Raw genomic sequence first — 12,533 nt, forward strand, 5'->3', positions numbered from 1 at the left:
TGGAGATTACTTGTCAGAATCAACTTGGTCTTCCCCACAACATTAATCTTTCTTCAGATGGTGATAAATCTGCTGTGTATTTGCAGCATTTTCTGTTTTATTTCAGTTTTCCAGCATTTGCAGTTAAAAAAAATGCAGACATCTAATAGTTCATCAGCACCACAAGCAGGCATATAGTGGTAGTACAGTTTGTGGAATTAAGTTCCCAAAAGTGCATTGAATTCCCAAAGCAATAAATGCATTTTAAGTAACAAAAGTACAATGCTTGCAAAAATTCAAGGATTCAGAGTATGATCTTTTCAAAATAAAGGATAATGCAAGTTGGTTAATAATGATTACATAGCCATCCTTATCCTCCATAATGATAGTATTGACTGGGCTGCATCAACAATTGATTGGAGACAAAAAATGTAAATAAAAAAATTAAGGTTAGTCCATGTATTCAGTTAAGACTAATTTCTTTGGATAAAAACCCTATCTCCTGAATAAAATATAACAAACCTGCACCTTAAGCATAAGATACATGCCACCAATCTGGGCCAATCCCTAAAACCTAAGCAGCAATTTGAACCTCCTATTGTTGAAACATGTAAATGATATTTTCTTTTTCTTTGGTTTGGGAGAGATCTCTTACCATGATGAACAGAAAGCGTACTAAAGATTAAACAAAAATTACCACAATTTTCAAATACACAACTTTTAGAATTTTATTGCTGGAATGAATACAAACCAAGAGTTCAGCAGTAAATATAAAACACTTGCACTATCTATGGCTGATTTTTTTTTATTCGTTTGTGGACGCCGCTGGCTAAGCCAGCATTTATTGCCCATCCCTAATTGCCCTTGACCTGAGTGGCTTGCTAGGCCATTTCAGAGGACATTTTAAGAGTCAACTACATTGCTGTGGGTCTGGAGTCACATGTTGGCCAGACCAGGTAAGGACAGCAGATTTCCTTCCCTAAAGGACATTAGTGAACCAGATGGGTTTTTACAACAATCGACATTGGTTTCATGGTCATCAATAGATTAGCTTTTTAAAAAAAAGTTCCAGAGATACTAATTTAATGCAAATTTCACCATCTGCCACAATGGGATTTGAACCTATATCCCCAAAGCATCAAATTCCTGGTCTAGTAATATTACCACTTCACCACCTATCATCCTCTCTACTGATAACTCAAGTAAGGTTATTGTAAAAATAATATCTAAAGCATAGAATCAGACAACAGAGGAGGTGTCCTTTCAGCCCGGCATGCCTGCGCCAGCTCGGAAAGAGTCATCCACTTGCCCTTTTCCCAGAGCTCTGCAAATTTCTCCTTTTCAAGCAGATATCCAATTCCCTTTTGAATGTCACTATACAATATGCTCTACTGCCCTTTTTAATTAGAAATTAATTATACCCTTGTTATCTTACTAGAAACTAATAATTTAATTACTTGCAGAATATGTAGAATAGAACAACTTAAAACACTCATTGGCCATAGGTCAATGCAATATATTTGTATGAGGTACCATTTTAAACTGATATTGATAATTTATTAGTATTTACATTGATAATATTATGTTGGCTGTACATGCCAACATAACTTTAACAACATCATTTTACTGACTGATGCTTTCCATATGTAATGAGTTTAATTAGTTTATGACTAGTAAAGGACATAAATGACACTGCCTTCCACTGTACACGTTTCCAGTCAGCTTATCCTAAAATGACATCCCAGGATACCTTTGGCAGAGGTGCAGAAGCTGACAAGTGCCTTTGCTCTTCACAATACTGATCCAGCAACATTATCTCAAATGACCTTTACTTGTACTTGTAGGAAACCTTTGAAGGTAAGGAAAATGTCTGTGTAGGAAGTCCCTTGTGTGCATATATGCAGTTCATTGAGCATGTATTCCAATCAGATTATGTTTTATGGTCTACTGGAGCAGTCTCTTGGATGAGGCCATTGCTAAATTGGACTGACAGGCTGGGGTTAGTTTCAAGCCACGACATTAATGTTGAAATCATGGAGAAATCCATGGCCTGTTGACCTTTTTCATCTGAAACAGACAATCTTAGGATAATAAATAATATTTGCCTTTATATAGGGTCTTATCACTTGAAAAAATCTCAATCTTTCAGACAAAGAATGATTTTGAGTGCAAGGGCTATTATTAGGTAAGATGAGAGTCCTTGGAAAACAAATGCTGATGAAATAAAGAGAAATGCTAATTTCAGATTCAGTTGAGTTGGGAGTGACAATTGAAATTACATAAAGATAGTATCAGAGATCTGCATCAATATAGTGTACTATGACATGCACCCCATATCCATGACAATTGATAGAAACTGAGTAATTTATATTTTTTATGAATTAAAGGCTTTTCAAAGTAAGGGATATAAAGGAACAATTCTCTTTTTGTAACCTGAATCAAAGTCATAGGTCTGGTACATCACACTAAATTATAGTATTCCCTTCCTCCCTCTACTTTGGTCCAAAAATGTATCTCAGTTTCAAAGTCCAAAAATAACCATCTATTGCACTAGAGTGCCACTTTGCTATTCCCCATATCATATGTTGCTCTGGATGGTACCAATAATAGTATCAAATTAGGTGTAGTTTGTACTTTGAGCCCAAACCCATGAAGAGCTGGATTGAGTGTGTCCAAAGTAATTTCTTGCAGAACCTTCAAAATCAACAGACAGAAAAGTATTTCATCCCAATGGTTTGGACTCAGGTCTCGGACTGTGTTTAATCCACCACACCTCTCAGTCCCCTGTGGGGGTCAGTTCTGTTTCAGGGGTTGCTCAAAAATCCTGTAACAAGTTCTCACCTTGCACACAGAAGGTAAAAAAACTCCATCTTCAATAATGCCTCATGGCTTATACGTAGTCATCATCCCCTTTGTTTCATTATTTAAGTGAAAATGTTCTTAGAATAAGATCCATATGAAAGTAAATACTGAATAAAAATAAATTGAAAGTGTTCTTTATATCTTCTTGAGCTCTTTTACTGCATTATTAATGCCAAATTATCAAGCAACCTTTAATTATTATTGTTTATTTCAGATTCTTTATTTATATTAATGCCTATATACTTACTATTACAATTTAAATTCTTGATCACTGTTCAAACATAAATCTATGCCCAAACATTTTAATGAAAGCAGCAAGTAACAGACACTTGAACAGTTCCCCCAGGAATATTCAAATATGCTGACCCAGTTTTTAGGAAACTGGAACATTGAAATGGAATGAAATATGCAATTTTTAGGTACCATGGCTCCCCCTAGAGTATGAATGAATCACTGGCTTTTTTGTGCTTGTGAGCCGCATATACAAGTTCATGCCTGTTCCCAGTTACCTTGTGAACCATCCAATCATTCTGGCAGGAGTGCTAGAGTGGTCTTGTCAGAAACTTGGCACAAAACCTAACAGCATAGAAGAGATACACAGAGGATTTATTCACCAATCAGCTCATGAGACAGTCTGGAGAATAGGATGGGTTTGATAGCAAAGCAGACTGCTGTTTAAAGTTCAAATGCAAAGAATGAAGAAGGACTTCACCCATAGGGAGTATCAAGTAATAACTAGTTGGTAAATAAGCATTTAATTTTGGTTTTAGATTCTTCTTGCCAGTTGTAATGCATTCCTAAATTTATCATTGATTTCCACAGCAAATTGAAATAAAAAGCATCACATTTATTTATTTCAAACTCTACATTCTACCCATCAGTAAAATTTTCTAATTACATCCAGATAGTATCAGCTGACTACCTCATGCCCGAAATAGCAAAAACTCTCATCCAAGCCTTCATCCTTTCCTGGATAAACTTTCTCAATGATATCCTTGCCAGTATCCCAATCTCCACCCAATTCATTCAGACCTCGCCTACACACATTGGCCTGGATTTTATGCTCTCCCCTGTGGCATGTTTGGAGGCAGGGAGGGCATTTACCTGGGCAGGATGGTGGCAGATGGGCACCCCACCTCCAACCCAATTAAGTCCGTGGATGGCCTTTCCGCCCCACACTAATTGAGGCCCTTAAGTGGGCAATTAATGCCCAAGAGCCTCATTCTGCCATTGCCGATATTAGCCCGGTTACGGGCAGGCCTCTTGCCATACAAGCAGCACGACAAGCAAACCCCTGCAGGTTGCTTGCCGGCTCCCGGGAGGGGGTCCCTCTTTCAAAGTCATTTAGTGCCCGATCGAGGGACCCGGCATTGGGAAGGGGGTGCCCTCTGAGAGCCACACCTCTGCCCTTGCTCTTGCCACCCACCCTGTGAAACCCCTCCCACCATCACTCACCAGTGGCTTCTGTCCATCGACAATCCTGGGCCTCGGGTGAGTGCTTCACTGGCAGCAGCCACTGCCTCCATGATGGCCTCTGATCGGCTGGCAGCTCTCAGCGGGTGGGACCTGTGTCACTGGGGTTCTTAATACTGGGGAAGGCCGGCTGCTGCCCAGTTAAGTGCCTGAATGGCACGTGATGAGGTGGCCCTTACTGAGAAGAGGTGACATGGGGCTCTCGCTGGTTCTTCAGCCGGTGACCGAGACTCCCGTTGCCTTCATTAAATAATGTCCATTGTCTCCAGCACTAGGTTCTACTTATTTGTTAACCTTGTTCTTACTGACCTTCCCTGATACTTTTTCCTTCAGCACATTGATTTAGAAATCCTCATTTTGTTTACAATACATTCATGTTTGTACTGTACCCTACCATCTGCAATCTCCTCCAGCTCTATGTCCCGGTAATTAGCCCTCACTCTTCTGACTCTTGTCCACTGTTGGATTCTCTTTCTTCTCCCATACAGTTACCTCTGGAATCCACTGAGGATCTGTCCTTGGTTCCTCTTATTTCATATCAATATGCTGCCCTTTAGTAACATCAGAAAACATGTTAGGTTCCACATATATGTGATGTCTCCCAGTTGTACCTCAACACCACTTCTCTTGGCCCCTCCACTGTCTCTGATTAGTCACAATGCTTGTCTAACATCCAGTACTGGATGAAAAGAAATTTCCTCCAACTAAATATTGGTCAGACCAAAGCCAATGTCCCTGTCACAAAATCTATTGCCTAGCCACCAACTCCAACCCTGGTCCTGACTACAGTATGAGACTGAACCAGACTGTTCGCAATCTTGGCATCCTATTTGATCCCGAGGTGAACTTCTGAGCACATATCGGCCTCAACATTAAAACTGCCTATTTCCACCTCTGTAACATCATCCTACCTGAGCTCATCTACTGCTGAAACTCTCATCCATGCCTTTGTTACCTCTGGACTTGACTATTCCAACACTGCACAGACCATTTTCCATCCTTTTTAATTTGAGCTCAACCAAAATTCTGCCGCCTATATCCTAACTCATACCAAGTCCCGTTCGCCCCTCCGAGATCTCGGTGTTCCTCCAATTCTGATTTATTCCGCATCCCCAATTCTAATTGGTCCACTACTGATGGCAGTTGCCTAGGCCCTAAGATCTGGAATTCCCTCCCTAAACCTCTCTGTCTCTCCAGCTCTCTCTCCCTATTTAAGACACTGCTTAAAGCTTACCTCTTTCACCAAGTTTCTTGTTCGTAAACTTTCTTAGGTGGCTAGGTGTCAAATTTTGTTTGATAAGCTTCTGTGAAGTACCTTGGGACATTTTGCTACATCAAAGGTGCTATATAAATACAAATTATTGTTGCATTCGATAATTGTCTTTTAAACTGAATGTCTCTGATCTTCAAAGGTTCTTGAAAACCTACCTCTTCGGGCATGCCTTTGGTCATCTTCCAATTTCTGTTGGGAGTTGGGGGGTGGGGGGAAGAGGAGGTGTCCCATTGACTTTGTGAAGGAACTTGGGATAGGCTTACCAACAATGGTTGGATGATTTCCTGGAAGTTTCAATGCGTAAGTTCCTATCTCCACTCAAACTGTCAAACATGCTTTTATCCCATCGCCTATATTTTATAAATGATAAAATGAAGTGTTTAAACAAATTGAAAATACATTTTCTTTAATGTCACTATGAATTTTCACCTGGGTTGATGTCAGCTGTAACCAGGGGATTAATATTTAATTCCCAGAGACACCAGGACAATCCTAATCTAGAAGATTTTACTTTGTTATATTAGTGCAAATGTATCCCACTTGTTTTGTTTTCAGTCAAGTTCAGGAAGTTCCCTGACTGATCTCTCTGCCCTGGAAATATTTGTATGATTCACAGCTGCATGTAGTTAGTTAAATAGCCAAAAATGAGCACATTTTTATGCTCTGAAATATTTTTCCAGTGACTGACTTTAGAAACAAACGTTATTGTAACGATCGTCATATTTATTGGCATATATCGTTCTGGGTTTTTATGTGGAACATTAATTAAATAAATTTATTTACTGTTCACCAGCGTTTCGATGTTGTATCATATATTATGTTTATACTGAACCTACTGTTTGCAGGCCCATGTATCACAATTCATTCAGGTCACTGTGCCCCGACAAACTGAACAATTTGGCTGTGGCTCAAGCTTTCAACACTTGGGAAAGTCTTCACTCTCAGCTTGGAAGGTCTGGTGTTGACACTCGGCACAGTTTCAGCAGCTCTGTGCAAATCAGCTGGCTCTCGGGTGATAATAATTGACCATCTGCAGGGCGGACAGTGAGAAGGCGCAGCCGGGGGCGGGAGGTGCACATCAGCTCGTGACAGCGGGTTCGCGTGTCGGTTGCTATGCGACGGTTGTGAGCGCACAGGCGGCGTGGAACCCGGAGTGAGCAGCGCTCGCGCAGTGGCACTGCTTCAACTTTCAGCAATATCGCCAATCACTTTTAGTGCAGTGCGTGCATTCACTTTCAACTTGTTGAGTTACTGGGCGAATACATTTGGCCGCACTACAGCCCATCAGGTAACCACTTCGCTGCAGACCTCAATATAAAAAAACAAAAGTTGTAACCTCAAAATCCGAGCATTTAAATTGCTGCCTTTCCGTGAAAAAAAAAGGGGCGTGAATATGAACACGTGCGTATTTCAGCTGTGCCACTAGCTCGTGGCTGTTATTTCTTTGTAAAAACAGAAAATACTCAGCAGGTCAGGCAGCATCCGTGGCGCGAGGAACAGTTAACGTTCCAGGTCGGTGACCGTTGGTCAGAACTGGAAGAAATTAGCGATGGAACAGGATTTAAACAAGTACCGGGGCAGGGAAAATGGAGAGGAACGAACAAAAGGGATGATCTGTGATAGGGTGGAAAACGAAGTAAAGAGAAAGGAGAGAAAAATATCGGAGTTTCTGCTTTAGGTGCAAATTGCGCTCAAAATTGTGCTGGCTTTCAAGAGGTTTTTTTCCCTCACGTTTCTGCTGCTTCATTTGCATGTCAGTGAAGGTAAAATGTTTTCCATGAACCAGCGCAATAGATGTAATTTAAAAATGTATTAAAGTCGATGATATATTTAAGACTGGTAACCTGGTACATTTTTATCAATAGAGCTGAAAATGGACTCATCACAAAAAAAATAAGCATTAAAATCAGTTCAGTCCGTCACCTGTGAGTAACCGACTTTTAAAGAACTGAAAATGAATTTAAAAAAATATACCCAACCTTCTAGTTTCCTTAAAATAAAAGCAAAATACTGTGGATGCTGGAAATCTGAAATAAAAACAAGAAATGCTGGAACCACTCAGCAGGTCTGGCAGCATCTATGGAAAGAGAAGCAGAGTTAACGTTTCGGGTCAGTGACCCTTCATCGGAACTGACAAATATTAAAAATGTCACAGGTTATAAGCAAGTGAGGTGGGGGTGGGGCAAGAGATAACAAAGGAGAAGGTGTAGATTGGACAAGGCCAAAAAGACATGGAGCAAAGGCAAACAATATGTTTATGGTGTGTTGAAAGACAAAGCATTAGTACAGAAGAGGTGTAAAGGGACTGAATATTGAACAGCAGCAAGTGCAAACATGGAAAAAAAGTGGGTAAGCAAACTGAACAAACTAAGATGAAATGAAATAAATGCAAAAAAAGGTTGTAAAAAATGTAAAGAAAAAACAACTAAAAATGAAAGTAAAATGGGGGGCTGACATGCTCTGAAATTATTGAACTCAATGTTCAGTCCAGCAGGCTGCAGTGTGCCTAATCGGTAGATGAGATGCTGTTCCTCGAGCTTGTGTTGATGTTCACTGGAACACTGCAGCAATCCCAGGACAGAGATGTGAGCATGAGAGCAGGGGGGAGTGTTGAAATGGCAAGTAACCGGAAGCTCAGGGTCCTGCTTGCGGACTGAGCGGAGGTGTTCCACAAAACGGTCACCCAGTCTGCGCTTGGTCTCCCCAATGTAGAGGAGACCACATTGTGAGCAGCGAATACAGTATACTACATTGAAAGAAGTACAAGTAAATCGCTGCTTCACCTGAAAGGAATGTTTGGGGCCTGGGATAGTGAGGAGAGAGGAGGTAAATGGGCAGGTATTACACCTCCTGCGATTGCTGGGGAAGGTGCCATGGGACAGGGACGAGGTGTTGGGGGTAATGGAGGAGTGGACCAGGGTGTCGCAGAGGAACGATCCCTTCGGAATGCTGACAGGGGATGGGAGGGGATGATGCGTTTGGTAGTGGCATCACGCTGGAGGTGGCGGAAATGGCGGAGGATGATCCTTTGGATATGGAGGCTGATGGGGAAAGTGAGGACAAGGGGAACCCTGTCACGGTTCTGGGAGGGAGGGGAAGGGTTGAGAGCAGAGGTACGGGAAATGGGCCGGACACGGTTGAGGGCCCTGTCAACAACAGTGGGGGGAGGAATCCTCGGTTGAGGAAAAAGGTCATACCAGAAGCACCGTCATGGAAGGTAGCATCATCAGGGCAGATGCGTCGAAGACGGAGAAACTGGGAGAATGGAATGGAGTCCTTACAGGAGGTAGGGTGTGAAGAAGTGTAGTCGAGGTAGCTGTGGGAGTCGGTGGGCTTATAATGGATATTAGTAGACAACCTATCCCCAGAGATGGAGACAGAGAAGTCGAGGAAGGGAAGGGAAGGCCCCAAACACTCCTTTCAGGTGAAGCAGCGATTTACTTGTACTTCTTTCAATGTAGTATACTGTATTCGCTGCTCACAATGTGGTCTCCTCTACATTGGGGAGACCAAGCACAGACTGGGTGACCGTTTTGTGGAACACCTCCGCAAGCAGGACCCTGAGCTTCCGGTTGCTTGTCATTTCAACACTCCCCCTGCTCTCATGCTCACATCTCTGTCCTGGGATTGCTACAGTGTTCCAGTGAACATCAACGCAAGCTCGAGGAACAGTATCTCATCTACCGATTAGGCACACTACAGCCTGCTGGACTGAACATTGAGTTCAATAATTTCAGAGCATGATAGCCCCCCCATTTTACTTTCATTTTTAGTTGTTTTTCTTTTTTACATTTTTTACAACCTTTTTTTGCATTTATTTCATTTCATCTTAGTTTGTTCAGTTTGCTTACCCACTTTTTTTCATGTTTGCACTTGCTGCTGTTCAATATTCAGTCCCTTAACACCTCTTCGGTACTAATGCTTTGTCTTTCAACACACCATTAACATATTGTTTGCCTTTGCTCCATGACCTTTTGGCCTTGTCCAATCTACACCTTCTCCTTTGTTATCTCTTGCCCCACCCCCACCTCACTTGCTTATAACCTGTGACATTTTTAATATTTGTCAGTTCCGAAGAAGGATCACTGACCCGAAACGTTAACTCTGCTTCTCTTTCCACAGATGCTGCCAGACCTGCTGAGTGGTTCCAGCATTTCTTGTTATTACTTCTAGTTTCCTTGGTGTACATTACTCCGTTTCTTAGTAAATTAAACATTTTCTAATACTTAAAAACTTTCAAAAGGTGCCTATTAGTGCACATGTACCTAAAACAAAAAACTTAACTTTAAGTGTCTCCTCAAAGTCCTGCAAATGGCACATTTAGCAGAAGCTCCCAATAGCGATTAATTAGATCTGGGATAAAAACAGAAAGTACTGGAAATACTCAGCAGGTCAGGCAGCATTTGTAGAGGAGAGAAGCAGAATTAACGTTTCAGGTCTGTGACCTTTTATCAGACAGATGTGGGGGTGTGGCCGATTTTGTGGGCCAGGCCAGCTTCCTGCATAATGGCCCAGATTTTGTGGGTGTGGGAAGCATTGACAGCGAACTGTCAGCATTTACTTTCATTACCTTTGTGAAACTGGCCGAAACTTCAGAATGTCGGGCATGCACAGATTAGTGTGAAAATCCTTAAACTGCGGTCTGTCACTCAGTGCTCTGCCACAGGCTGTGCTGCGGATCTCCCCCTGCCCCAAGCTGACAATCATTGAAATCAGCAAGAATTTCAACTTTCCCACTCCCACATCACTGCCAGAAACCCCATAAAAACTTGTACCTTGCTCAGTCAGGTGTAACTGGGTTTTTAACGGAGGTGTGATTTATAAAATTTGATGAGCAATGAAACTGGCCCTGAAAAAATAATTTTATATTCCTGGAGTGCTGTTAAATGATTAATTAGTAGAATTGTTAGACTAGCTTTAAAAACAATCTAATACATTTTTCAAAATATTTTAACTTTCACCTTCACCCAATGCATTTGTCCCAATCTTTAATTTGCTTTCTGTAAATTTTTTAAGTGATTTTATTTTACTGCTTTTTGTTTGCTGGTTGGGCGTCTGTGAAAATCCTGTAATACGATTGGCTGCTTGGACAGCCTGATGACATCACTTCAGTTCCATGCTGGGAATGCCCAGCAGTAAAGTATGCTACAGTTATAGTACCACTGCATGGGGATAAAGGTGAAATTCTCACTAGAGAGATTGCAAAATACTTACATAACAGTAGAGTCAAATTAGACTTGCATGTAGAGTTTCTACTTGGTTGCACCCGTATTTCCAGCACAATTCTCCCAAACCAATGCAAAAGATTGAGGAATTTCAAGTGCAAATTAAGACCAATGCAAATTGAGTTTCCGTGAACTTTTGTGCTAGTTTAAAAAAACATTGGCCCGGAGTTTGTGGTCAGTGGTGAAGCAAGGGTGTTCACTGCAGACCACGAAGTAAGCCTCAAAAAAAATCCATGAGTTCCCAGTTTTTTGTTGTTAGTGGTGAGGGCATGGGAGAAGCGTTTACGGAGATGGTTGCTAGTGGATGGAGCAAAAAAGCCAGGGGTTATCTTTGTTCTCCAGATTATCCTAGAGTACTGAGTGGTTTTGGAGGAGTGTGTGGCCGAGCTGAGATTGTTATGGTCAAGTCAGATCTGGCGATGGATGGCCACGTTTGTTTTGTGCCAGATACCATCAAGTCTATGTTCCTTGAACTTGACAAAGAAAGTACTGGGGGAATAATCAGAATGGGATCAAAATTGGAAGTGCAGAAATGGCGGAACAAATTAACAACAGCAGATGTGTTGTGGTGAATTGAGTGCTAAAGACTTGACAGTTAGAAGTTGTGGGAGAGTTTTTCCAGGGAGGAAAAAAAGTCGTGCATTTTTATAGCACCCTTCATGACCGCCAGACATTCCAAAGCACTTTACAACCAATGAAGTACTTCTGAAGTATAAGCACTGTTGTAGGAAACATGGCAGCCAATTTGTGTACAACAAACCCCAACAATGTGATAATGACCCAATAATCTGTTTTTGTGATGTTAATTGACAGGGTAAATATTGGTCCACAGGGGATAACTCCCCTGCTCTTCTTCGAAATAGTGCCATGGGATCTTCTACATTCACCTGTGAGGGCAGATGGAGGCCTTAGCTTTAATGTCTCATCTGAGAAACAGCACCTCCGATAGTGCAGTACTCCCTCAGTACTGAACTGGAGTCTTGATTTTTGTCTCCAACTCCTGGAGTGAGACTTGAACTCACAACCTTCTGACTCAAGGTGAGAATGCTATCAACTGAGCCACAGCTGACGCTGCAAGATAGTGGGGTTGGAAGGGGGTCGGGGGATGTGGATGGTGAGGAATACAAGAAAATGGTTGGAAAATGGCCTTGTCAGTGATTGAAATCAGATGATTAGAAATTCCTTGGGCGATGGTGAGGTTGAGATTGTGGTCATAAATATGGATGGTCGAGTTCATGTGAAAAGAGAGGTTTTGGGAACACAGGAGGGCAGTGAATTCAGAAGAGAGGGGCAAAAGTATTATACATGGACATTGAAATTGAGGATGAAGAGTTTCTCAGTGCAGAGGCTGAGGGGGAAAGGAGGGAGGATATATTGAGTTAAAACCTGTGGGCTGGCCTGACATGGGTAGCAGACAATGAAGACTTTAAAGGAATTGAAGTGCTCGAAGGCGGAGAACATGTTTGAAGGAGTTAGGGGAGAAACCAAGGCACGACTTCGTGAGAAGGGCCATGCTGCCACTATGGTGGTTTGGGCTGGGTAGATGGTGAATAATCAGGCAGGGAGGCTTTAGTAAGGGGTAATGCACACCCATAGTAAGATCATATATGCAAGGGCCATATTGATGTGTGAACAGGCATTCTGGATGGAAATGCAGAGAGGGATGGTGGTTGTTGATCTGCTGGTAGAGTCCATAGGGCAGTGATGGGTGGGATAGTGGA

General features: G+C 41.9%; 1 protein-coding gene across 1 annotated transcript in view; it reads left to right on the forward strand.

Annotated features, from left to right (window-relative positions):
- Positions 1-6,789: 6,789 nt before the first annotated feature.
- The window catches only part of LOC137370988 (uncharacterized), a 184,882-nt gene continuing 179,138 nt past the window's right edge, over positions 6,790-12,533 (forward strand). Inside the window, exon 1 of the mRNA XM_068032923.1 lies at positions 6,790-6,875. The gene's annotated coding sequence lies outside the window, so the exon portion shown is untranslated. The remainder of the gene's footprint in view (positions 6,876-12,533) is intronic.

The sequence above is a fragment of the Heterodontus francisci genome, chromosome 1 (assembly GCF_036365525.1).
Source record: "Heterodontus francisci isolate sHetFra1 chromosome 1, sHetFra1.hap1, whole genome shotgun sequence".
NCBI classification, from domain to species: Eukaryota; Metazoa; Chordata; class Chondrichthyes; order Heterodontiformes; family Heterodontidae; genus Heterodontus; species Heterodontus francisci.